General features: G+C 50.1%; 2 protein-coding genes across 2 annotated transcripts in view; one reads left to right on the top strand and one right to left on the bottom strand.

Moving 5' to 3' along the window:
* Window positions 1-27476, top strand: part of LOC116938952 (ecotropic viral integration site 5 protein homolog) — a 583027-nt gene that overhangs the window by 465577 nt on the left and 89974 nt on the right. The gene's annotated exons all lie outside the window — the stretch shown is intronic.
* Window positions 1-27476, bottom strand: part of LOC116938959 (protein Dr1-like) — an 84661-nt gene that overhangs the window by 52168 nt on the left and 5017 nt on the right. The gene's annotated exons all lie outside the window — the stretch shown is intronic.

The following is a 27476-nucleotide window of genomic DNA, read 5'->3' as shown; positions in this document are numbered from 1 at the left end:
TCCAGTGTTACACACACACAGTGCTCCAGTGTTACACACACACAGTGCTCCAGTGTTACACACACACACACACAGTGCTCCAGTGTTACACAAACACAGTGCTCCAGTGTTACACACACACACAGTGCTCCAGTGTTACACACACACAGTGCCCCAGTGTTACACACACAGTGCTCCAGTGTTACACACACAGTGCTCCAGTGTTACACACACAGTGCTCCAGTGTTACACACACAGTGCTCCAGTGTTACACACACACACAGTGCTCCAGTGTTGCACACACACACACAGTGCCCCAGTGTTACACACACACAGTGCTCCAGTGTTACACTCACACACAGTGCCCCAGTGTTACACACACACACAGTGCCCCAGTGTTACACACACACACAGTGCTCCAGTGTTACACACACACATACACAGTGCTCCAGTGTTACACACACACACAGTGCTCCAGTGTTACACACACACACAGTGCTCCAGTGTTACACACACAGTGCCCCAGTGTTACACACACACACAGTGCCCCTGTGTTACACACACACAGTGCCCCAGTGTAACACTCACACACAGTGTGCTCCAGTGTTACACACACACAGTGATCCAGTGTTACACACACACAGTGATCCAGTGTTACACACACAGTGCTCCAGTGTTACACACACACACAGAGTGCCCCAGTGTTACACTCACACACACACAGAGTGCCCCAGTGTTACACACACAAACACAGTGCCCCAGTGTTACACTCACACAAACAGTGCTCCAGTGTTACACACACACAAAGTGATCCAGTGTTACACACACACAGTGATCCAGTGTTACACACACACACACACAGTGCTCCAGTGTTACACACACACAGTGCTCCAGTGTTACACACACACAGTGCTCCAGTGTTACACACACACAGTGCTCCAGTGTTACACACACACACACAGTGCTCCAGTGTTACACACACACACACAGTGCTCCAGTGTTACACACACACAGTGCTCCAGTGTTACACACACACACAGTGCTCCAGTGTTACACACACACACAGTGCTCCAGTGTTACACACACACAGTGCCCCAGTGTTACACACACAGTGCTCCAGTGTTACACACACAGTGCTCCAGTGTTACACACACAGTGCTCCAGTGTTACACACACAGTGCTCCAGTGTTACACACACACACAGTGCTCCAGTGTTGCACACACACACACAGTGCCCCAGTGTTACACACACACAGTGCTCCAGTGTTACACACACACAGTGCTCCAGTGTTACACACACACAGTGCTCCAGTGTTACACTCACACACAGTGCCCCAGTGTTACACTCACACACAGTGCCCCAGTGTTACACACACACACAGTGCTCCAGTGTTACACACACACATACACAGTGCTCCAGTGTTACACACACACACAGTGCTCCAGTGTTACACACACACACAGTGCTCCAGTGTTATACACACAGTGCCCCAGTGTTACACACACACACACAGAGCCCCTGTGTTACACACACACAATGCCCCAGTGTAACACTCACACACAGTGTGCTCCAGTGTTACACACACACAGTGATCCAGTGTTACACACACACAGTGATCCAGTGTTACACACACAGTGCTCCAGTGTTACACACACACACAGAGTGCCCCAGTGTTACACTCACACACACACAGAGTGCCCCAGTGTTACACTCACACACACACAGAGTGCCCCAGTGTTACACTCACACACACACAGTGCTCCAGTGTTATACTCACACACACACAGTGCTCCAGTGTTACACACACAGTGCTCCAGTGTTACACACACAGTGCTCCAGTGTTACACACACAGTGCTCCAGTGTTACACACACACACAGTGCCCCAGTGTTACACTCACACACACAGTGCTCCAGTGTTACACACACACACACAGAGTGCCCCAGTGTTACACTCACACACACACAGAGTGCCCCAGTGTTATACTCACACACACACACACAGTGCTCCAGTCTTACACACACAGTGCTCCAGTGTTACACACACAGTGCTCCAGTGTTACACACACACACACAGTGCTCCAGTGTTACACACACACACAGTGCCCCAGTGTTACACTCACACATACAGTGCTCCAGTGTTACACATACAGTGCTCCAGTGTTACACACACACACACAGTGCTCCAGTGTTACACACACAAACACAGTGCCCCAGTGTTACACTCACACAAACAGTGCTCCAGTGTTACACACACACAAAGTGATCCAGTGTTACACACACACACAGTGATCCAGTGTTACACACACACACACAGTGCTCCAGTGTTACACACACACAGTGCTCCAGTGTTACACACACACAGTGCTCCAGTGTTACACACACACACACAGTGCTCCAGTGTTACACACACACAGTGCTCCAGTGTTACACACACACACAGTGCTCCAGTGTTACACACACACAGTGCCCCAGTGTTACACACACAGTGCTCCAGTGTTACACACACACAGTGCTCCAGTGTTACACACGCACAGTGCTCCAGTGTTACACACACACAGTGCTCCAGTGTTACACACACACAGTGCTCCAGTGTTACACACACACACACAGTGCTCCAGTGTTACACACACACAGTGCTCCAGTGTTACACACACACACAGTGCTCCAATGTTACACACACACAGTGCTCCAGTGTTACACACACACACACAGAGTGCCCCAGTGTTACACACACACACAGAGTGCCCCAGTGTTATACTCACATACACACAGTGCTCCAGTGTTATACTCACACACACACAGTGCTCCAGTGTTACACACACAGTGCTCCAGTGTTACACACACACACAGTGCTCCAGTGTTACACACACACACAGTGCTCCAGTGTTACACACACACACAGTGCTCCAGTGTTACACTCACACACAGTGCCCCAGTGTTACACACACACACAGTGCCCCAGTGTTACACACACACACAGTGCCCCAGTGTTACACACACACACAGTGTTCCAGTGTTACACACACACACAGTGCTCCAGTGTTACACACACACACACAGTGCTCCAGTGTTACACTCACACACAGTGCCCCAGTGTTACACTCACACACAGTGCCCCAGTGTTACACACACACACAGTGCCCCAGTGTTACACTCACACACAGAGTGCTCCAGTGTTACACACACAGTGATCCAGTGTTACACACACACAGTGATCCAGTGTTACACACACAGTACTCCAGTGTTACACACACACACAGAGTGCCCCAGTGTTACACTCACACACACACAGAGTGCCCCAGTGTTATACTCACACACACACACAGTGCTCCAGTCTTACACACACAGTGCTCCAGTGTTACACACACAGTGCTCCAGTGTCACACACACACACAGTGCTCCAGTGTTACACACACACACAGTGCCCCAGTGTTACACTCACACATACAGTGCTCCAGTGTTACACACACACACACAGTGCTCCAGTGTTACACACACAAACACAGTGCCCCAGTGTTACACTCACACAAACAGTGCTCCAGTGTTACACACACACAAAGTGATCCAGTGTTACACACACACACAGTGATCCAGTGTTACACACACACACACAGTGCTCCAGTGTTACACACACACACAGTGCTCCAGTGTTACACACACACAGTGCTCCAGTGTTACACACACACAGTGCTCCAGTGTTACACACACACACACAGTGCTCCAGTGTTACACACACACAGTGCTCCAGTGTTACACACACACACAGTGCTCCAGTGTTACACACACACAGTGCCCCAGTGTTACACACACAGTGCTCCAGTGTTACACACACAGTGCTCCAGTGTTACACACACAGTGCTCCAGTGTTACACACACAGTGCTCCAGTGTTACACACACACACAGTGCTCCAGTGTTGCACACACACACACAGTGCCCCAGTGTTACACACACACAGTGCTCCAGTGTTACACACACACACAGTGCTCCAGTGTTGCACACACACACACAGTGCCCCAGTGTTACACACACACAGTGCTCCAGTGTTACACTCACACACAGTGCCCCAGTGTTACACTCACACACAGTGCCCCAGTGTTACACACACACACAGTGCCCCAGTGTTACACACACACACAGTGCTCCAGTGTTACACACACACATACACAGTGCTCCAGTGTTACACACACACACAGTGCTCCAGTGTTACACACACACACAGTGCTCCAGTGTTACACACACAGTGCCCCAGTGTTACACACACACACAGTGCCCCTGTGTTACACACACACAGTGCCCCAGTGTAACACTCACACACAGTGTGCTCCAGTGTTACACACACACAGTGATCCAGTGTTACACACACACAGTGATCCAGTGTTACACACACAGTGCTCCAGTGTTACACACACACACACAGAGTGCCCCAGTGTTACACTCACACACACACAGAGTGCCCCAGTGTTACACACACAAACACAGTGCCCCAGTGTTACACTCACACAAACAGTGCTCCAGTGTTACACACACACAAAGTGATCCAGTGTTACACACACACACAGTGATCCAGTGTTACACACACACACACAGTGCTCCAGTGTTACACACACACAGTGCTCCAGTGTTACACACACACAGTGCTCCAGTGTTACACACACACAGTGCTCCAGTGTTACACACACACACACAGTGCTCCAGTGTTACACACACACAGTGCTCCAGTGTTACACACACACACAGTGCCCCTGTGTTACACACACACAGTGCCCCAGTGTAACACTCACACACAGTGTGCTCCAGTGTTACACACACACAGTGATCCAGTGTTACACACACACAGTGATCCAGTGTTACACACACAGTGCTCCAGTGTTACACACACACACAGAGTGCCCCAGTGTTACACTCACACACACACAGAGTGCCCCAGTGTTACACACACAAACACAGTGCCCCAGTGTTACACTCACACAAACAGTGCTCCAGTGTTACACACACACAAAGTGATCCAGTGTTACACACACACACAGTGATCCAGTGTTACACACACACACACAGTGCTCCAGTGTTACACACACACAGTGCTCCAGTGTTACACACACACACACAGTGCTCCAGTGTTACACACACACAGTGCTCCAGTGTTACACACACACACAGTGCTCCAGTGTTACACACACACACAGTGCTCCAGTGTTACACACACACAGTGCCCCAGTGTTACACACACACACAGTGCTCCAGTGTTACACACACACAGTGCCCCAGTGTTACACACACAGTGCTCCAGTGTTACACACACAGTGCTCCAGTGTTACACACACAGTGCTCCAGTGTTACACACACAGTGCTCCAGTGTTACACACACACACAGTGCTCCAGTGTTGCACACACACACACAGTGCCCCAGTGTTACACACACACAGTGCTCCAGTGTTACACTCACACACAGTGCCCCAGTGTTACACTCACACACAGTGCCCCAGTGTTACACACACACACACAGTGCCCCAGTGTTACACACACACACAGTGCTCCAGTGTTACACACACACATACACAGTGCTCCAGTGTTACACACACACACAGTGCTCCAGTGTTACACACACACACAGTGCTCCAGTGTTATACACACAGTGCCCCAGTGTTACACACACACACAGTGCCCCTGTGTTACACACACACAGTGCCCCAGTGTAACACTCACACACAGTGTGCTCCAGTGTTACACACACACAGTGATCCAGTGTTACACACACACAGTGATCCAGTGTTACACACACAGTGCTCCAGTGTTACACACACACACAGAGTGCCCCAGTGTTACACTCACACACACACAGAGTGCCCCAGTGTTACACTCACACACACACAGAGTGCCCCAGTGTTACACTCACACACACACAGTGCTCCAGTGTTATACTCACACACACACAGTGCTCCAGTGTTACACACACAGTGCTCCAGTGTTACACACACAGTGCTCCAGTGTTACACACACACACAGTGCCCCAGTGTTACACTCACACACACAGTGCTCCAGTGTTACACACACACACAGTGCTCCAGTGTTACACACACAGTGCCCCAGTGTTACACACACACACAGTGCCCCAGTGTTACACTCACACACACACACAGTGCTCCAGTGTTACACAAACACAGTGCTCCAGTGTTACACTCACACACACAGTGCTCCAGTGTTACACACACACAGTGCTCCAGTGTTACACACACACACAGTGCTCCAGTGTTACACTCACACACACAGAGTGCCCCAGTGTTACACTCACACACACACAGAGTGCACCAGTGTTACACTCACACACACACAGAGTGCCCCAGTGTTATACTCACACACACACAGAGTGCCCCAGTGTTATACTCACACACACACAGAGTGCCCCAGTGTTATACTCACACACACACAGTGCTCCAGTGTTATACACACACACAGTGCTCCAGTGTTACACACACAGTGCTCCAGTGTTACACACACACACACAGTGCCCCAGTGTTACACTCACACACACAGTGCTCCAGTGTTACACACACACACAGTGCTCCAGTGTTACACACACACACAGTGCTCCAGTGTTACACACACAGTGCCCCAGTGTTACACACACACACACAGTGCCCCAGTGTTACACTCACACACACACACAGTGCTCCAGTGTTACACACACACACAGTGCTCCAGTGTTACACTCACACACACAGTGCTCCAGTGTTACACTCACACACACAGTGCTCCAGTGTTACACTCACACACACACAGAGTGCCCCAGTGTTACACTCACACACACACAGAGTGCCCCAGTGTTATACTCACACACACACACACAGTGCTCCAGTCTTACACACACAGTGCTCCAGTGTTACACACACAGTGCTCCAGTGTTACACACACACACACAGTGCTCCAGTGTTACACACACACACAGTGCCCCAGTGTTACACTCACACATACAGTGCTCCAGTGTTACACACACACACACAGTGCTCCAGTGTTACACACACAAACACAGTGCCCCAGTGTTACACTCACACAAACAGTGCTCCAGTGTTACACACACACAAAGTGATCCAGTGTTACACACACACACAGTGATCCAGTGTTACACACACACACACAGTGCTCCAGTGTTACACACACACAGTGCTCCAGTGTTACACACACACAGTGCTCCAGTGTTACACACACACAGTGCTCCAGTGTTACACACACACACACAGTGCTTCAGTGTTACACACACACAGTGCTCCAGTGTTACACACACACACAGTGCTCCAGTGTTACACACACACAGTGCCCCAGTGTTACACACACAGTGCTCCAGTGTTACACACACAGTGCTCCAGTGTTACACACACAGTGCTCCAGTGTTACACACACACACAGTGCTCCAGTGTTACACACACACACAGTGCTCCAGTGTTGCACACACACACACAGTGCCCCAGTGTTACACACACACAGTGCTCCAGTGTTACACTCACACACAGTGCCCCAGTGTTACACACACACACAGTGCCCCAGTGTTACACACACACACAGTGCCCCAGTGTTACACACACACACAGTGCTCCAGTGTTACACACACACACACACAGTGCTCCAGTGTTACACACACACACAGTGCTCCAGTGTTACACACACACACAGTGCTCCAGTGTTACACACACACACAGTGCTCCAGTGTTACACACACAGTGCCCCAGTGTTACACACACACACAGTGCCCCTGTGTTACACACACACAGTGCCCCAGTGTAACACTCACACACAGTGTGCTCCAGTGTTACACACACACAGTGATCCAGTGTTACACACACACAGTGATCCAGTGTTACACACACAGTGCTCCAGTGTTACACACACACACAGAGTGCCCCAGTGTTACACTCACACACACACAGAGTGCCCCAGTGTTACACACACAAACACAGTGCCCCAGTGTTACACTCACACAAACAGTGCTCCAGTGTTACACACACACAGTGATCCAGTGTTACACACACACACACAGTGCTCCAGTGTTACACACACACAGTGCTCCAGTGTTACACACACACAGTGCTCCAGTGTTACACACACACAGTGCTCCAGTGTTACACACACACACACAGTGCTCCAGTGTTACACACACACAGTGCTCCAGTGTTACACACACACACAGTGCTCCAGTGTTACACACACACACAGTGCTCCAGTGTTACACACACACAGTGCCCCAGTGTTACACACACACTGTGCTCCAGTGTTACACACACAGTGCTCCAGTGTTACACACACAGTGCTCCAGTGTTACACACACAGTGCTCCAGTGTTACACACACACACAGTGCTCCAGTGTTGCACACACACACACACACAGTGCCCCAGTGTTACGCACACACAGTGCTCCAGTGTTACACTCACACACAGTGCTCCAGTGTTACACTCACACACAGTGCCCCAGTGTTACACTCACACACAGTGCCCCAGTGTTACACACACACACAGTGCTCCAGTGTTACACACACACATACACAGTGCTCCAGTGTTACACACACACATACACAGTGCTCCAGTGTTACACACACACACAGTGCTCCAGTGTTACACACACACACACAGTGCTCCAGTGTTATACACACAGTGCCCCAGTGTTACACACACACACAGTGCCCCTGTATTACACACACACAGTGCCCCAGTGTAACACTCACACACAGTGTGCTCCAGTGTTACACACACACAGTGCTCCAGTGTTACACACACACATACACAGTGCTCCAGTGTTACACACACACACAGTGCTCCAGTGTTACACACACACACAGTGCTCCAGTGTTACACACACAGTGCCCCAGTGTTACACACACACACAGTGCCCCTGTGTTACACACACACAGTGCCCCAGTGTAACACTCACACACAGTGTGCTCCAGTGTTACACACACACAGTGATCCAGTGTTACACACACACAGTGATCCAGTGTTACACACACAGTGCTCCAGTGTTACACACACACACAGAGTGCCCCAGTGTTACACTCACACACACACAGAGTGCCCCAGTGTTACACACACAAACACAGTGCCCCAGTGTTACACTCACACAAACAGTGCTCCAGTGTTACACACACACAAAGTGATCCAGTGTTACACACACACACAGTGATCCAGTGTTACACACACACACACAGTGCTCCAGTGTTACACACACACAGTGCTCCAGTGTTACACACACACAGTGCTCCAGTGTTACACACACACAGTGCTCCAGTGTTACACACACACACACAGTGCTCCAGTGTTACACACACACACACAGTGCTCCAGTGTTACACACACACAGTGCTCCAGTGTTACACACACACACAGTGCTCCAGTGTTACACACACACACAGTGCCCCAGTGTTACACACACACTGTGCTCCAGTGTTACACACACAGTGCTCCAGTGTTACACACACAGTGCTCCAGTGTTACACACACAGTGCTCCAGTGTTACACACACAGTGCTCCAGTGTTACACACACACACAGTGCTCCAGTGTTGCACACACACACACACACAGTGCCCCAGTGTTACACACACACAGTGCTCCAGTGTTACACTCACACACAGTGCCCCAGTGTTACACTCACACACAGTGCCCCAGTGTTACACACACACACAGTGCCCCAGTGTTACACACACACACAGTGCTCCAGTGTTACACACACACATACACAGTGCTCCAGTGTTACACACACACACAGTGCTCCAGTGTTACACACACACACAGTGCTCCAGTGTTATACACACAGTGCCCCAGTGTTACACACACACACAGTGCCCCTGTATTACACACACACAGTGCCCCAGTGTAACACTCACACACAGTGTGCTCCAGTGTTACACACACACAGTGATCCAGTGTTACACACACACAGTGATCCAGTGTTACACACACACAGTGATCCAGTGTTACACACACAGTGCTCCAGTGTTACACACACACACAGAGTGCCCCAGTGTTACACTCACACACACACAGAGTGCCCCAGTGTTACACTCACACACACACAGAGTGCCCCAGTGTTACACTCACACACACACAGTGCTCCAGTGTTATACTCACACACACACAGTGCTCCAGTGTTACACACACAGTGCTCCAGTGTTACACACACAGTGCTCCAGTGTTACACACACACACAGTGCCCCAGTGTTACACTCACACACACAGTGCTCCAGTGTTACACACACACACACAGAGTGCCCCAGTGTTACACTCACACACACACAGAGTGCCCCAGTGTTATACTCACACACACACACACAGTGCTCCAGTCTTACACACACAGTGCTCCAGTGTTACACACACAGTGCTCCAGTGTTACACACACACACACAGTGCTCCAGTGTTACACACACACACAGTGCCCCAGTGTTACACTCACACATACAGTGCTCCAGTGTTACACATACAGTGCTCCAGTGTTACACACACACACACAGTGCTCCAGTGTTACACACACAAACACAGTGCCCCAGTGTTACACTCACACAAACAGTGCTCCAGTGTTACACACACAAAGTGATCCAGTGTTACACACACACACAGTGATCCAGTGTTACACACACACACACAGTGCTCCAGTGTTACACACACACAGTGCTCCAGTGTTACACACACACAGTGCTCCAGTGTTACACACACACAGTGCTCCAGTGTTACACACACACAGTGCTCCAGTGTTACACACACACACACAGTGCTCCAGTGTTACACACACACACAGTGCTCCAGTGTTACACACACACACAGTGCTCCAGTGTTACACACACACAGTGCCCCAGTGTTACACACACAGTGCTCCAGTGTTACACACACACAGTGCTCCAGTGTTACACACACACAGTGCTCCAGTGTTACACACACACAGTGCTCCAGTGTTACACACACACACACACAGTGCTCCAGTGTTACACACACACAGTGCTCCAGTGTTACACACACACACAGTGCTCCAGTGTTACACACACACAGTGCTCCAGTGTTACACACACACACACAGAGTGCCCCAGTGTTACACACACACAGAGTGCCCCAGTGTTATACTCACATACACACAGTGCTCCAGTGTTATACTCACACACACACAGTGCTCCAGTGTTACACACACAGTGCTCCAGTGTTACACACACACACAGTGCTCCAGTGTTACACACACACACAGTGCTCCAGTGTTACACACACACACAGTGCTCCAGTGTTACACTCACACACAGTGCCCCAGTGTTACACACACACACAGTGCCCCAGTGTTACACACACACACAGTGCCCCAGTGTTACACACACACACAGTGTTCCAGTGTTACACACACACACAGTGCTCCAGTGTTACACACACACACACAGTGCTCCAGTGTTACACTCACACACAGTGCCCCAGTGTTACACACACACACAGTGCCCCAGTGTTACACTCACACACAGAGTGCTCCAGTGTTACACACACAGTGATCCAGTGTTACACACACACAGTGATCCAGTGTTACACACACAGTACTCCAGTGTTACACACACACACAGAGTGCCCCAGTGTTACACTCACACACACACAGAGTGCCCCAGTGTTATACTCACACACACACACACAGTGCTCCAGTCTTACACACACAGTGCTCCAGTGTTACACACACAGTGCTCCAGTGTTACACACACACACACAGTGCTCCAGTGTTACACACACACACAGTGCCCCAGTGTTACACTCACACATACAGTGCTCCAGTGTTACACACACACACACAGTGCTCCAGTGTTACACACACAAACACAGTGCCCCAGTGTTACACACACACAAAGTGATCCAGTGTTACACACACACAAAGTGATCCAGTGTTACACACACACACACAGTGCTCCAGTGTTACACACACACAGTGCTCCAGTGTTACACACACACAGTGCTCCAGTGTTACACACACACAGTGCTCCAGTGTTACACACACACAGTGCTCCAGTGTTACACACACACACACAGTGCTTCAGTGTTACACACACACATTGCTCCAGTGTTACACACACACACAGTGCTCCAGTGTTACACACACACAGTGCCCCAGTGTTACACACACAGTGCTCCAGTGTTACACACACAGTGCTCCAGTGTTACACACACAGTGCTCCCGTGTTACACACACAGTGCTCCAGTGTTACACACACACACAGTGCTCCAGTGTTGCACACACACACACAGTGCCCCAGTGTTACACACACACAGTGCTCCAGTGTTACACTCACACACAGTGCCCCAGTGTTACACTCACACACAGTGCCCCAGTGTTACACACACACACAGTGCCCCAGTGTTACACACACACACAGTGCTCCAGTGTTACACACACACATACACAGTGCTCCAGTGTTACACACACACACAGTGCTCCAGTGTTACACACACACACAGTGCTCCAGTGTTACACACACAGTGCCCCAGTGTTACACACACACACAGTGCCCCTGTGTTACACACACACAGTGCCCCAGTGTAACACTCACACACAGTGTGCTCCAGTGTTACACACACACAGTGATCCAGTGTTACACACACACAGTGATCCAGTGTTACACACACAGTGCTCCAGTGTTACACACACACACAGAGTGCCCCAGTGTTACACTCACACACACACAGAGTGCCCCAGTGTTACACACACAAACACAGTGCCCCAGTGTTACACTCACACAAACAGTGCTCCAGTGTTACACACACACAAAGTGATCCAGTGTTACACACACACACAGTGATCCAGTGTTACACACACACACAGTGCTCCAGTGTTACACACACACACAGTGCTCCAGTGTTACACACACACAGTGCTCCAGTGTTACACACACACAGTGCTCCAGTGTTACACACACACACACAGTGCTCCAGTGTTACACACACACAGTGCTCCAGTGTTACACACACACACAGTGCTCCAGTGTTACACACACACAGTGCCCCAGTGTTACACACACTGTGCTCCAGTGTTACACACACAGTGCTCCAGTGTTACACACACAGTGCTCCAGTGTTACACACACAGTGCTCCAGTGTTACACACACACACAGTGCTCCAGTGTTGCACACACACACACAGTGCCCCAGTGTTACACACACACAGTGCTCCAGTGTTACACTCACACACAGTGCCCCAGTGTTACACTCACACACAGTGCCCCAGTGTTACACACACACACAGTGCCCCAGTGTTACACACACACACAGTGCTCCAGTGTTACACACACACATACACAGTGCTCCAGTGTTACACACACACACAGTGCTCCAGTGTTACACACACACACAGTGCTCCAGTGTTATACACACAGTGCCCCAGTGTTACACACACACACAGTGCCCCTGTGTTACACACACACAGTGCCCCAGTGTAACACTCACACACAGTGTGCTCCAGTGTTACACACACACAGTGATCCAGTGTTACACACACACAGTGATCCAGTGTTACACACACAGTGCTCCAGTGTTACACACACACACAGAGTGCCCCAGTGTTACACTCACACACACACAGAGTGCCCCAGTGTTACACTCACACACACACAGAGTGCCCCAGTGTTACACTCACACACACACACAGTGCTCCAGTGTTATACTCACACACACACAGTGCTCCAGTGTTACACACACAGTGCTCCAGTGTTACACACACAGTGCTCCAGTGTTACACACACAGTGCTCCAGTGTTACACACACACACAGTGCCCCAGTGTTACACTCACACACACAGTGCACCAGTGTTACACACACACACAGTGCTCCAGTGTTACACACACAGTGCCCCAGTGTTACACACACACACAGTGCCCCAGTGTTACACTCACACACACACACAGTGCTCCAGTGTTACAGACACACAGTGCTCCAGTGTTACACTCACACACACAGTGCTCCAGTGTTACACACACACAGTGCTCCAGTGTTACACACACACACAGTGCTCCAGTGTTACACTCACACACACAGAGTGCCCCAGTGTTACACTCACACACACACAGAGTGCCCCAGTGTTACACTCACACACACACAGAGTGCCCCAGTGTTATACTCACACACACACAGAGTGCCCCAGTGTTATACTCACACACACACAGAGTGCCCCAGTGTTATACTCACACACACACAGTGCTCCAGTGTTATACACACACACAGTGCTCCAGTGTTACACACACAGTGCTCCAGTGTTACACACACACACACAGTGCCCCAGTGTTACACTCACACACACAGTGCTCCAGTGTTACACACACACACAGTGCTCCAGTGTTACACACACACACAGTGCTCCAGTGTTACACACACAGTGCCCCAGTGTTACACACACACACACAGTGCCCCAGTGTTACACTCACACACACACACAGTGCTCCAGTGTTACACACACACACAGTGCTCCAGTGTTACACTCACACACACAGTGCTCCAGTGTTACACTCACACACACAGTGCTCCAGTGTTACACACACACAGTGCTCCAGTGTTACACACACACACAGTGCTCCAGTGTTACACACACACACACACAGTGCTCCAGTGTTACAATCACAGTGCTCCAGTGTTACAATCACAGTGCTCCAGTGTTACACACACACACAGTGCCCCAGTGTTACACACACACACAGTGCTCCAGTGTTATACTCACACACACACAGTGCTCCAGTGTTATACTCACACACACAGTGCGCCAGTGTTACACACACAGTGCTCCAGTGTTACACACACACACACAGTGCTCCAGTGTTACACACACACACAGTGCCCCAGTGTTACACTCACACACACAGTGCTCCAGTGTTACACACACACACAGTGCTCCAGTGTTACACACACAGTGCCCCAGTGTTACACACACACACAGTGCCCCAGTGTTACACTCACACACACACACAGTGCTCCAGTGTTACACACACACACAGTGCTCCAGTGTTACACACACACACACACAGTGCTCCAGTGTTACAATCACAGTGCTCTAGTGTTACAATCACAGTGCTCCAGTGTTACACACACACACAGTGCTCCAGTGTTACACACACACACAGAGTGCCCCAGTGTTACACTCACACACACACAGAGTGCCCCAGTGTTACACTCACACACACACAGAGTGCCCCAGTGTTACACTCACACACACACAGTGCTCCAGTGTTATACTCACACACACACAGTGCTCCAGTGTTACACACACAGTGCTCCAGTGTTACACACACAGTGCTCCAGTGTTACACACACACACAGTGCCCCAGTGTTACACTCACACACACAGTGCTCCAGTGTTACACACACACACACAGAGTGCCCCAGTGTTACACTCACACACACACAGAGTGCCCCAGTGTTATACTCACACACACACACACAGTGCTCCAGTCTTACACACACAGTGCTCCAGTGTTACACACACAGTGCTCCAGTGTTACACACACACACACAGTGCTCCAGTGTTACACACACACACAGTGCCCCAGTGTTACACTCACACATACAGTGCTCCAGTGTTACACATACAGTGCTCCAGTGTTACACACACACACACAGTGCTCCAGTGTTACACACACAAACACAGTGCCCCAGTGTTACACTCACACAAACAGTGCTCCAGTGTTACACACACAAAGTGATCCAGTGTTACACACACACACAGTGATCCAGTGTTACACACACACACACAGTGCTCCAGTGTTACACACACACAGTGCTCCAGTGTTACACACACACAGTGCTCCAGTGTTACACACACACAGTGCTCCAGTGTTACACACACACAGTGCTCCAGTGTTACACACACACACACAGTGCTCCAGTGTTACACACACACACAGTGCTCCAGTGTTACACACACACACAGTGCTCCAGTGTTACACACACACAGTGCCCCAGTGTTACACACACAGTGCTCCAGTGTTACACACACACAGTGCTCCAGTGTTACACACACACAGTGCTCCAGTGTTACACACACACAGTGCTCCAGTGTTACACACACACACACACAGTGCTCCAGTGTTACACACACACAGTGCTCCAGTGTTACACACACACACAGTGCTCCAGTGTTACACACACACAGTGCTCCAGTGTTACACACACACACACAGAGTGCCCCAGTGTTACACACACACAGAGTGCCCCAGTGTTATACTCACATACACACAGTGCTCCAGTGTTATACTCACACACACACAGTGCTCCAGTGTTACACACACAGTGCTCCAGTGTTACACACACACACAGTGCTCCAGTGTTACACACACACACAGTGCTCCAGTGTTACACACACACACAGTGCTCCAGTGTTACACTCACACACAGTGCCCCAGTGTTACACACACACACAGTGCCCCAGTGTTACACACACACACAGTGCCCCAGTGTTACACACACACACAGTGTTCCAGTGTTACACACACACACAGTGCTCCAGTGTTACACACACACACACAGTGCTCCAGTGTTACACTCACACACAGTGCCCCAGTGTTACACACACACACAGTGCCCCAGTGTTACACTCACACACAGAGTGCTCCAGTGTTACACACACAGTGATCCAGTGTTACACACACACAGTGATCCAGTGTTACACACACAGTACTCCAGTGTTACACACACACACAGAGTGCCCCAGTGTTACACTCACACACACACAGAGTGCCCCAGTGTTATACTCACACACACACACACAGTGCTCCAGTCTTACACACACAGTGCTCCAGTGTTACACACACAGTGCTCCAGTGTTACACACACACACACAGTGCTCCAGTGTTACACACACACACAGTGCCCCAGTGTTACACTCACACATACAGTGCTCCAGTGTTACACACACACACACAGTGCTCCAGTGTTACACACACAAACACAGTGCCCCAGTGTTACACACACACAAAGTGATCCAGTGTTACACACACACAAAGTGATCCAGTGTTACACACACACACACAGTGCTCCAGTGTTACACACACACAGTGCTCCAGTGTTACACACACACAGTGCTCCAGTGTTACACACACACAGTGCTCCAGTGTTACACACACACAGTGCTCCAGTGTTACACACACACACACAGTGCTTCAGTGTTACACACACACAGTGCTCCAGTGTTACACACACACACAGTGCTCCAGTGTTACACACACACAGTGCCCCAGTGTTACACACACAGTGCTCCAGTGTTACACACACAGTGCTCCAGTGTTACACACACAGTGCTCCCGTGTTACACACACAGTTCTCCAGTGTTACACACACACACAGTGCTCCAGTGTTGCACACACACACACAGTGCCCCAGTGTTACACACACACAGTGCTCCAGTGTTACACTCACACACAGTGCCCCAGTGTTACACTCACACACAGTGCCCCAGTGTTACACACACACACAGTGCCCCAGTGTTACACACACACACAGTGCTCCAGTGTTACACACACACATACACAGTGCTCCAGTGTTACACACACACACAGTGCTCCAGTGTTACACACACACACAGTGCTCCAGTGTTACACACACAGTGCCCCAGTGTTACACACACACACAGTGCCCCTGTGTTACACACACACAGTGCCCCAGTGTAACACTCACACACAGTGTGCTCCAGTGTTACACACACACAGTGATCCAGTGTTACACACACACAGTGATCCAGTGTTACACACACAGTGCTCCAGTGTTACACACACACACAGAGTGCCCCAGTGTTACACTCACACACACACAGAGTGCCCCAGTGTTACACACACAAACACAGTGCCCCAGTGTTACACTCACACAAACAGTGCTCCAGTGTTACACACACACAAAGTGATCCAGTGTTACACACACACACAGTGATCCAGTGTTACACACACACACAGTGCTCCAGTGTTACACACACACACAGTGCTCCAGTGTTACACACACACAGTGCTCCAGTGTTACACACACACAGTGCTCCAGTGTTACACACACACACACAGTGCTCCAGTGTTACACACACACAGTGCTCCAGTGTTACACACACACACAGTGCTCCAGTGTTACACACACACAGTGCCCCAGTGTTACACACACTGTGCTCCAGTGTTACACACACAGTGCTCCAGTGTTACACACACAGTGCTCCAGTGTTACACACACAGTGCTCCAGTGTTACACACACACACAGTGCTCCAGTGTTGCACACACACACACAGTGCCCCAGTGTTACACACACACAGTGCTCCAGTGTTACACTCACACACAGTGCCCCAGTGTTACACTCACACACAGTGCCCCAGTGTTACACACACACACAGTGCCCCAGTGTTACACACACACACAGTGCTCCAGTGTTACACACACACATACACAGTGCTCCAGTGTTACACACACACACAGTGCTCCAGTGTTACACACACACACAGTGCTCCAGTGTTATACACACAGTGCCCCAGTGTTACACACACACACAGTGCCCCTGTGTTACACACACACAGTGCCCCAGTGTAACACTCACACACAGTGTGCTCCAGTGTTACACACACACAGTGATCCAGTGTTACACACACACAGTGATCCAGTGTTACACACACAGTGCTCCAGTGTTACACACACACACAGAGTGCCCCAGTGTTACACTCACACACACACAGAGTGCCCCAGTGTTACACTCACACACACACAGAGTGCCCCAGTGTTACACTCACACACACACACAGTGCTCCAGTGTTATACTCACACACACACAGTGCTCCAGTGTTACACACACAGTGCTCCAGTGTTACACACACAGTGCTCCAGTGTTACACACACAGTGCTCCAGTGTTACACACACACACAGTGCCCCAGTGTTACACTCACACACACAGTGCACCAGTGTTACACACACACACAGTGCTCCAGTGTTACACACACAGTGCCCCAGTGTTACACACACACACAGTGCCCCAGTGTTACACTCACACACACACACAGTGCTCCAGTGTTACAGACACACAGTGCTCCAGTGTTACACTCACACACACAGTGCTCCAGTGTTACACACACACAGTGCTCCAGTGTTACACACACACACAGTGCTCCAGTGTTACACTCACACACACAGAGTGCCCCAGTGTTACACTCACACACACACAGAGTGCCCCAGTGTTACACTCACACACACACAGAGTGCCCCAGTGTTATACTCACACACACACAGAGTGCCCCAGTGTTATACTCACACACACACAGAGTGCCCCAGTGTTATACTCACACACACACAGTGCTCCAGTGTTATACACACACACAGTGCTCCAGTGTTACACACACAGTGCTCCAGTGTTACACACACACACACAGTGCCCCAGTGTTACACTCACACACACAGTGCTCCAGTGTTACACACACACACAGTGCTCCAGTGTTACACACACACACAGTGCTCCAGTGTTACACACACAGTGCCCCAGTGTTACACACACACACACAGTGCCCCAGTGTTACACTCACACACACACACAGTGCTCCAGTGTTACACACACACACAGTGCTCCAGTGTTACACTCACACACACAGTGCTCCAGTGTTACACTCACACACACAGTGCTCCAGTGTTACACACACACAGTGCTCCAGTGTTACACACACACACAGTGCTCCAGTGTTACACACACACACACAGTGCTCCAGTGTTACAATCACAGTGCTCCAGTGTTACAATCACAGTGCTCCAGTGTTACACACACACACAGTGCCCCAGTGTTACACACACACACAGTGCTCCAGTGTTATACTCACACACACACAGTGCTCCAGTGTTATACTCACACACACAGTGCGCCAGTGTTACACACACAGTGCTCCAGTGTTACACACACACACACAGTGCTCCAGTGTTACACACACACACAGTGCCCCAGTGTTACACTCACACACACAGTGCTCCAGTGTTACACACACACACAGTGCTCCAGTGTTACACACACAGTGCCCCAGTGTTACACACACACACAGTGCCCCAGTGTTACACTCACACACACACACAGTGCTCCAGTGTTACACACACACACAGTGCTCCAGTGTTACACACACACACACACAGTGCTCCAGTGTTACAATCACAGTGCTCTAGTGTTACAATCACAGTGCTCCAGTGTTACACACACACACAGTGCTCCAGTGTTACATCAACACAGTGCTCCAGTGTTACACACACACACACAGTGCTCCAGTGTTATACACACACAGTGATCCAGTGTTACACACACACACAGTGCTCCAGTGTTACACACACACAAACAGTGCTCCAGTGTTACACACACACACAGTGATCCAGTATCACACACACACACACACAGTGATCCAGTGTTACACACACACAGTGCTCCAGTGTTACACACACACACACAGTGCCCCAGTGTTACACTCACACACACAGTGCTCCAGTGTTACACACACACACAGTGCTCCAGTGTTACACACACACACAGTGCTCCAGTGTTACACACACAGTGCCCCAGTGTTACACACACACACAGTGCCCCAGTGTTACACTCACACACACACACAGTGCTCCAGTGTTACACACACACACACAGTGCTCCAGTGTTACACTCACACACACAGTGCTCCAGTGTTACACACACACAGTGCTCCAGTGTTACACACACACACAGTGCTCCAGTGTTACACACACACACACACAGTGCTCCAGTGTTACAATCACAGTGCTCCAGTGTTACAATCACAGTGCTCCAGTGTTACACACACACACAGTGCCCCAGTGTTACACACACACACAGTGCTCCAGTGTTATACTCACACACACACAGTGCTCCAGTGTTATACTCACACACACAGTGCTCCAGTGTTACACACACAGTGCTCCAGTGTTACACACACACACACAGTGCTCCAGTGTTACACACACACACAGTGCCCCAGTGTTACACTCACACACACAGTGCTCCAGTGTTACACACACACACAGTGCTCCAGTGTTACACACACAGTGCCCCAGTGTTACACACACACACAGTGCCCCAGTGTTACACTCACACACACACACAGTGCTCCAGTGTTACACACACACACAGTGCTCCAGTGTTACACACACACACACAGTGCTCCAGTGTTACAATCACAGTGCTCTAGTGTTACAATCACAGTGCTCCAGTGTTACACACACACACAGTGCTCCAGTGTTACATCAACACAGTGCTCCAGTGTTACACACACACACACAGTGCTCCAGTGTTATACACACACAGTGATCCAGTGTTACACACACACACAGTGCTCCAGTGTTACACACACACAAACAGTGCTCCAGTGTTACACACACACACAGTGATCCAGTGTCACACACACACACACACAGTGATCCAGTGTTACACACACACAGTGCTCCAGTGTTACACACACACACACAGTGCCCCAGTGTTACACTCACACACACAGTGCCCCAGTGTTACACTCACACACACAGTGCTCCAGTGTTACACACACACACAGTGCTCCAGTGTTACACACACACACAGTGCTCCAGTGTTACACACACACAAACAGTGCTCCAGTGTTACACACACACACAGTGATCCAGTATCACACACACACACACACAGTGATCCAGTGTTACACACACACAGTGCTCCAGTGTTACACACACACACACAGTGCCCCAGTGTTACACTCACACACACAGTGCTCCAGTGTTACACACACACACAGTGCTCCAGTGTTACACACACACACAGTGCTCCAGTGTTACACACACAGTGCCCCAGTGTTACACACACACACAGTGCCCCAGTGTTACACTCACACACACACACAGTGCTCCAGTGTTACACTCACACACACAGTGCTCCAGTGTTACACACACACACAGTGCTCCAGTGTTACACACACACACACACAGTGCTCCAGTGTTACAATCACAGTGCTCCAGTGTTACAATCACAGTGCTCCAGTGTTACACACACACACAGTGCCCCAGTGTTACACACACACACAGTGCTCCAGTGTTATACTCACACACACACAGTGCTCCAGTGTTATACTCACACACACAGTGCTCCAGTGTTACACACACACAGTGCTCCAGTGTTACACACACAGTGCTCCAGTGTTACACACACACACACAGTGCTCCAGTGTTACACACACACACAGTGCCCCAGTGTTACACTCACACACACAGTGCTCCAGTGTTACACACACACACACAGTGCTCCAGTGTTACACACACACACAGTGCTCCAGTGTTACACACAGTGCTCCAGTGTTACACACACAGTGCCCCAGTGTTACACACACACACAGTGCCCCAGTGTTACACTCACACACACACACAGTGCTCCAGTGTTACACACACACACAGTGCTCCAGTGTTACACACACACACACAGTGCTCCAGTGTTACAATCACAGTGCTCTAGTGTTACAATCACAGTGCTCCAGTGTTACACACACACACAGTGCTCCAGTGTTACATCAACACAGTGCTCCAGTGTTACACACACACACACAGTGCTCCAGTGTTATACACACACAGTGATCCAGTGTTACACACACACACACAGTGCTCCAGTGTTACACACACACAAACAGTGCTCCAGTGTTACACACACACACAGTGATCCAGTGTCACACACACACACACAGTGATCCAGTGTTACACACACATAGTGCTCCAGTGTTACACACACAAACAGTGCTCCAGTGTTACACACACACACAGTGATCCAGTGTTACACACACACAGTGATCCAGTGTTACACACACACAGTGCTCCAGTGTTACACACACACAGTGCTCCAGTGTTACACTCACATACACAGTGCTCCAGTGTTACACACACACACAGTGCTCCAATGTTACACACACAGTGCCCCAGTGTTACACACACAAACACAGTGCCCCAGTGTTACACTCACACACACACACAGTGCTCCAGTGTTACACACACACACACAGTGCTCCAGTGTTACACTCACACACACAGTGCTCCAGTGTTACACACACACAGTGCTCCAGTGTTACACACACACACAGTGATCCAGTGTCACACACACACACACAGTGATCCAGTGTTACACACACACAGTGCTCCAGTGTTACACACACACACACAGTGCCCCAGTGTTACACTCACACACACAGTGCTCCAGTGTTACACACACACACAGTGCTCCAGTGTTACACACACACACAGTGCTCCAGTGTTACACACACAGTGCCCCAGTGTTACACACACACACACAGTGCCCCAGTGTTACACTCACACACACACACAGTGCTCCAGTGTTACACACACACACAGTGCTCCAGTGTTACACTCACACACACAGTGCTCCAGTGTTACACTCACACACACAGTGCTCCAGTGTTACACACACACAGTGCTCCAGTGTTACACACACACACACAGTGCTCCAGTGTTACACACACACACACACAGTGCTCCAGTGTTACAATCACAGTGCTCCAGTGTTACAATCACAGTGCTCCAGTGTTACACACACACACAGTGCCCCAGTGTTACACACACACACAGTGCTCCAGTGTTATACTCACACACACACAGTGCTCCAGTGTTATACTCACACACACAGTGCTCCAGTGTTACACACACAGTGCTCCAGTGTTACACACACACACACACAGTGCTCCAGTGTTACACACACACACAGTGCCCCAGTGTTACACTCACACACACAGTGCTCCAGTGTTACACACACACACAGTGCTCCAGTGTTACACACACACACAGTGCTCCAGTGTTACACACACAGTGCCCCAGTGTTACACACACACACAGTGCCCCAGTGTTACACTCACACACACACACAGTGCTCCAGTGTTACACACACACACAGTGCTCCAGTGTTACACACACACACACAGTGCTCCAGTGTTACAATCACAGTGCTCTAGTGTTACAATCACAGTGCTCCAGTGTTACACACACACACAGTGCTCCAGTGTTACATCAACACAGTGCTCCAGTGTTACACACACACACACAGTGCTCCAGTGTTATACACACACAGTGATCCAGTGTTACACACACACACAGTGCTCCAGTGTTACACACACACAAACAGTGCTCCAGTGTTACACACACACACAGTGATCCAGTGTTACACACACACAGTGCTCCAGTGTTACACACACACACACAGTGCCCCAGTGTTACACTCACACACACAGTGCTCCAGTGTTACACACACACACAGTGCTCCAGTGTTACACACACACACAGTGCTCCAGTGTTACACACACAGTGCCCCAGTGTTACACACACACACACAGTGCCCCAGTGTTACACTCACACACACACACAGTGCTCCAGTGTTACACACACACACAGTGCTCCAGTGTTACACTCACACACACAGTGCTCCAGTGTTACACTCACACACACAGTGCTCCAGTGTTACACACACACAGTGCTCCAGTGTTACACACACACACACAGTGCTCCAGTGTTACACACACACACACACAGTGCTCCAGTGTTACAATCACAGTGCTCCAGTGTTACAATCACAGTGCTCCAGTGTTACACACACACACAGTGCCCCAGTGTTACACACACACACAGTGCTCCAGTGTTATACTCACACACACACAGTGCTCCAGTGTTATACTCACACACACAGTGCTCCAGTGTTACACACACAGTGCTCCAGTGTTACACACACACACACACAGTGCTCCAGTGTTACACACACACACAGTGCCCCAGTGTTACACTCACACACACAGTGCTCCAGTGTTACACACACACACAGTGCTCCAGTGTTACACACACACACAGTGCTCCAGTGTTACACACACAGTGCCCCAGTGTTACACACACACACAGTGCCCCAGTGTTACACTCACACACACACACAGTGCTCCAGTGTTACACACACACACACAGTGCTCCAGTGTTACACACACACACACAGTGCTCCAGTGTTACAATCACAGTGCTCTAGTGTTACAATCACAGTGCTCCAGTGTTACACACACACAGTGCTCCAGTGTTACATCAACACAGTGCTCCAGTGTTACACACACACACACAGTGCTCCAGTGTTATACACACACAGTGATCCAGTGTTACACACACACACAGTGCTCCAGTGTTACACACACACAAACAGTGCTCCAGTGTTACACACACACACAGTGATCCAGTGTCACACACACACACACAGTGATCCAGTGTTACACACACATAGTGCTCCAGTGTTACACACACAAACAGTGCTCCAGTGTTACACACACACACAGTGATCCAGTGTTACACACACACAGTGCTCCAGTGTTACACACACACAGTGCTCCAGTGTTACACTCACATACACAGTGCTCCAGTGTTACACACACACACAGTGCTCCAATGTTACACACACACACAGTGCTCCAATGTTACACACACAGTGCCCCAGTGTTACACACACAAACACAGTGCCCCAGTGTTACACTCACACACACACACAGTGCTCCAGTGTTACACACACACACACAGTGCTCCAGTGTTACACTCACACACACAGTGCTCCAGTGTTACACACACACAGTGCTCCAGTGTTACACACACACACAGTGCTCCAGTGTTACACACACACACAGTGCTCCAGTGTTACAATCACAGTGCTCCAGTGTTACAATCACAGTGCCCCAGTGTTACACACACACACAGTGCCCCAGTGTTACACACACACAGTGCCCCAGTGTTACACACACTCAGTGCCCCAGTGTTACACACACACACACACAGTGCTCCAGTGTTACACACACACACACAGTGCTCCAGTGTTACACACACACACAGTGCTCCAGTGTTACACACACACACACACAGTGCTCCAGTGTTACACACACACACAGTGCTCCAGTGTTACACACACACAGTGCTCCAGTGTTACACCCACAGTGCTCCAGTGTTACACACACACAGTGCTCCAGTGTTACACACACACAGTGCTCCAGGGTTACACACACAGTTCCCCAGTGTTACATCAACACAGTGCTCCAGTGTTACACACACACAAACAGTGCTCCAGTGTTACACACACACACAGTGATCCAGTGTCACACACACAGTGATCCAGTGTCACACACACACACACACAGTGATCCAGTGTTACACACACACAGTGCTCCAGTGTTACACACACAAACAGTGCTCCAGTGTTACACACACACAGTGCTCCAGTGTTACACACACACACAGTGCTCCAGTGTTACACACACACAGTGCTCCAGTGTTACACACACACAGTGCTCCAGTGTTACACACACACACACAGTGCTCCAGTGTTACACACACACACAGTGCTCCAGTGTTACACACACACACAGTGCTCCAGTGTTACACACACACACAGTGCTCCAGTGTTACACACACACACAGTGCTCCAGTGTTACACACACACACACAGTGCTCCAGTGTTGCACACACACACAGTGCTCCAGTGTTACACACACACACAGTGCTCCAGTGTTACACACACACAGTGCTCCAGTGTTACACACACACACAGTGCTCCAGTGTTACACACACACACAGTGCCCCAGTGTTACACACACACACAGTGCCCCAGTGTTACACACACACACAGAGTGCTCCAGTGTTACACACACACACAGTGCTCCAGTGTTACACACACACAGTGCCCCAGTGTTACACACACAGTGCTCCAGTGTTACACACACACACACAGAGTGCCCCAGTGTTACACACACACACAGAGTGCCCCAGTGTTATACTCACATACACACAGTGCTCCAGTGTTATACTCACACACACACAGTGCTCCAGTGTTACACACACAGTGCTCCAGTGTTACACACACACACAGTGCTCCAGTGTTACACACACACACAGTGCTCCAGTGTTACACACACACACAGTGCTCCAGTGTTACACTCACACACAGTGCCCCAGTGTTACACACACACACAGTGCCCCAGTGTTACACACACACACAGTGCCCCAGTGTTACACACACACACAGTGTTCCAGTGTTACACACACACACAGTGCTCCAGTGTTACACACACACACAGTGCTCCAGTGTTACACTCACACACAGTGCCCCAGTGTTACACACACACACAGTGCCCCAGTGTTACACTCACACACAGAGTGCTCCAGTGTTACACACACAGTGATCCAGTGTTACACACACAGTGCTCCAGTGTTACACACACACACACAGTGCTCCAGTGTTACACACACACACAGTGCCCCAGTGTTACACTCACACATACAGTGCTCCAGTGCTACACACACACACACAGTGCTCCAGTGTTACACACACAAACACAGTGCCCCAGTGTTACACTCACACAAACAGTGCTCCAGTGTTACACACACACAAAGTGATCCAGTGTTACACACACACACAGTGATCCAGTGTTACACACACACACACAGTGCTCCAGTGTTACACACACACAGTGCTCCAGTGTTACACACACACAGTGC

The sequence above is a fragment of the Petromyzon marinus genome, chromosome 5 (assembly GCF_048934315.1).
Source record: "Petromyzon marinus isolate PM22_M1 ecotype Great Lakes invasive population chromosome 5, UKy_Petmar_22M1.pri1.0, whole genome shotgun sequence".
Taxonomy (NCBI): domain Eukaryota; kingdom Metazoa; phylum Chordata; class Hyperoartia; order Petromyzontiformes; family Petromyzontidae; genus Petromyzon; species Petromyzon marinus.
The sequence above is the reverse complement of the archived record's forward strand: the minus strand, read 5'-3'. Positions and strand labels throughout refer to the sequence as shown.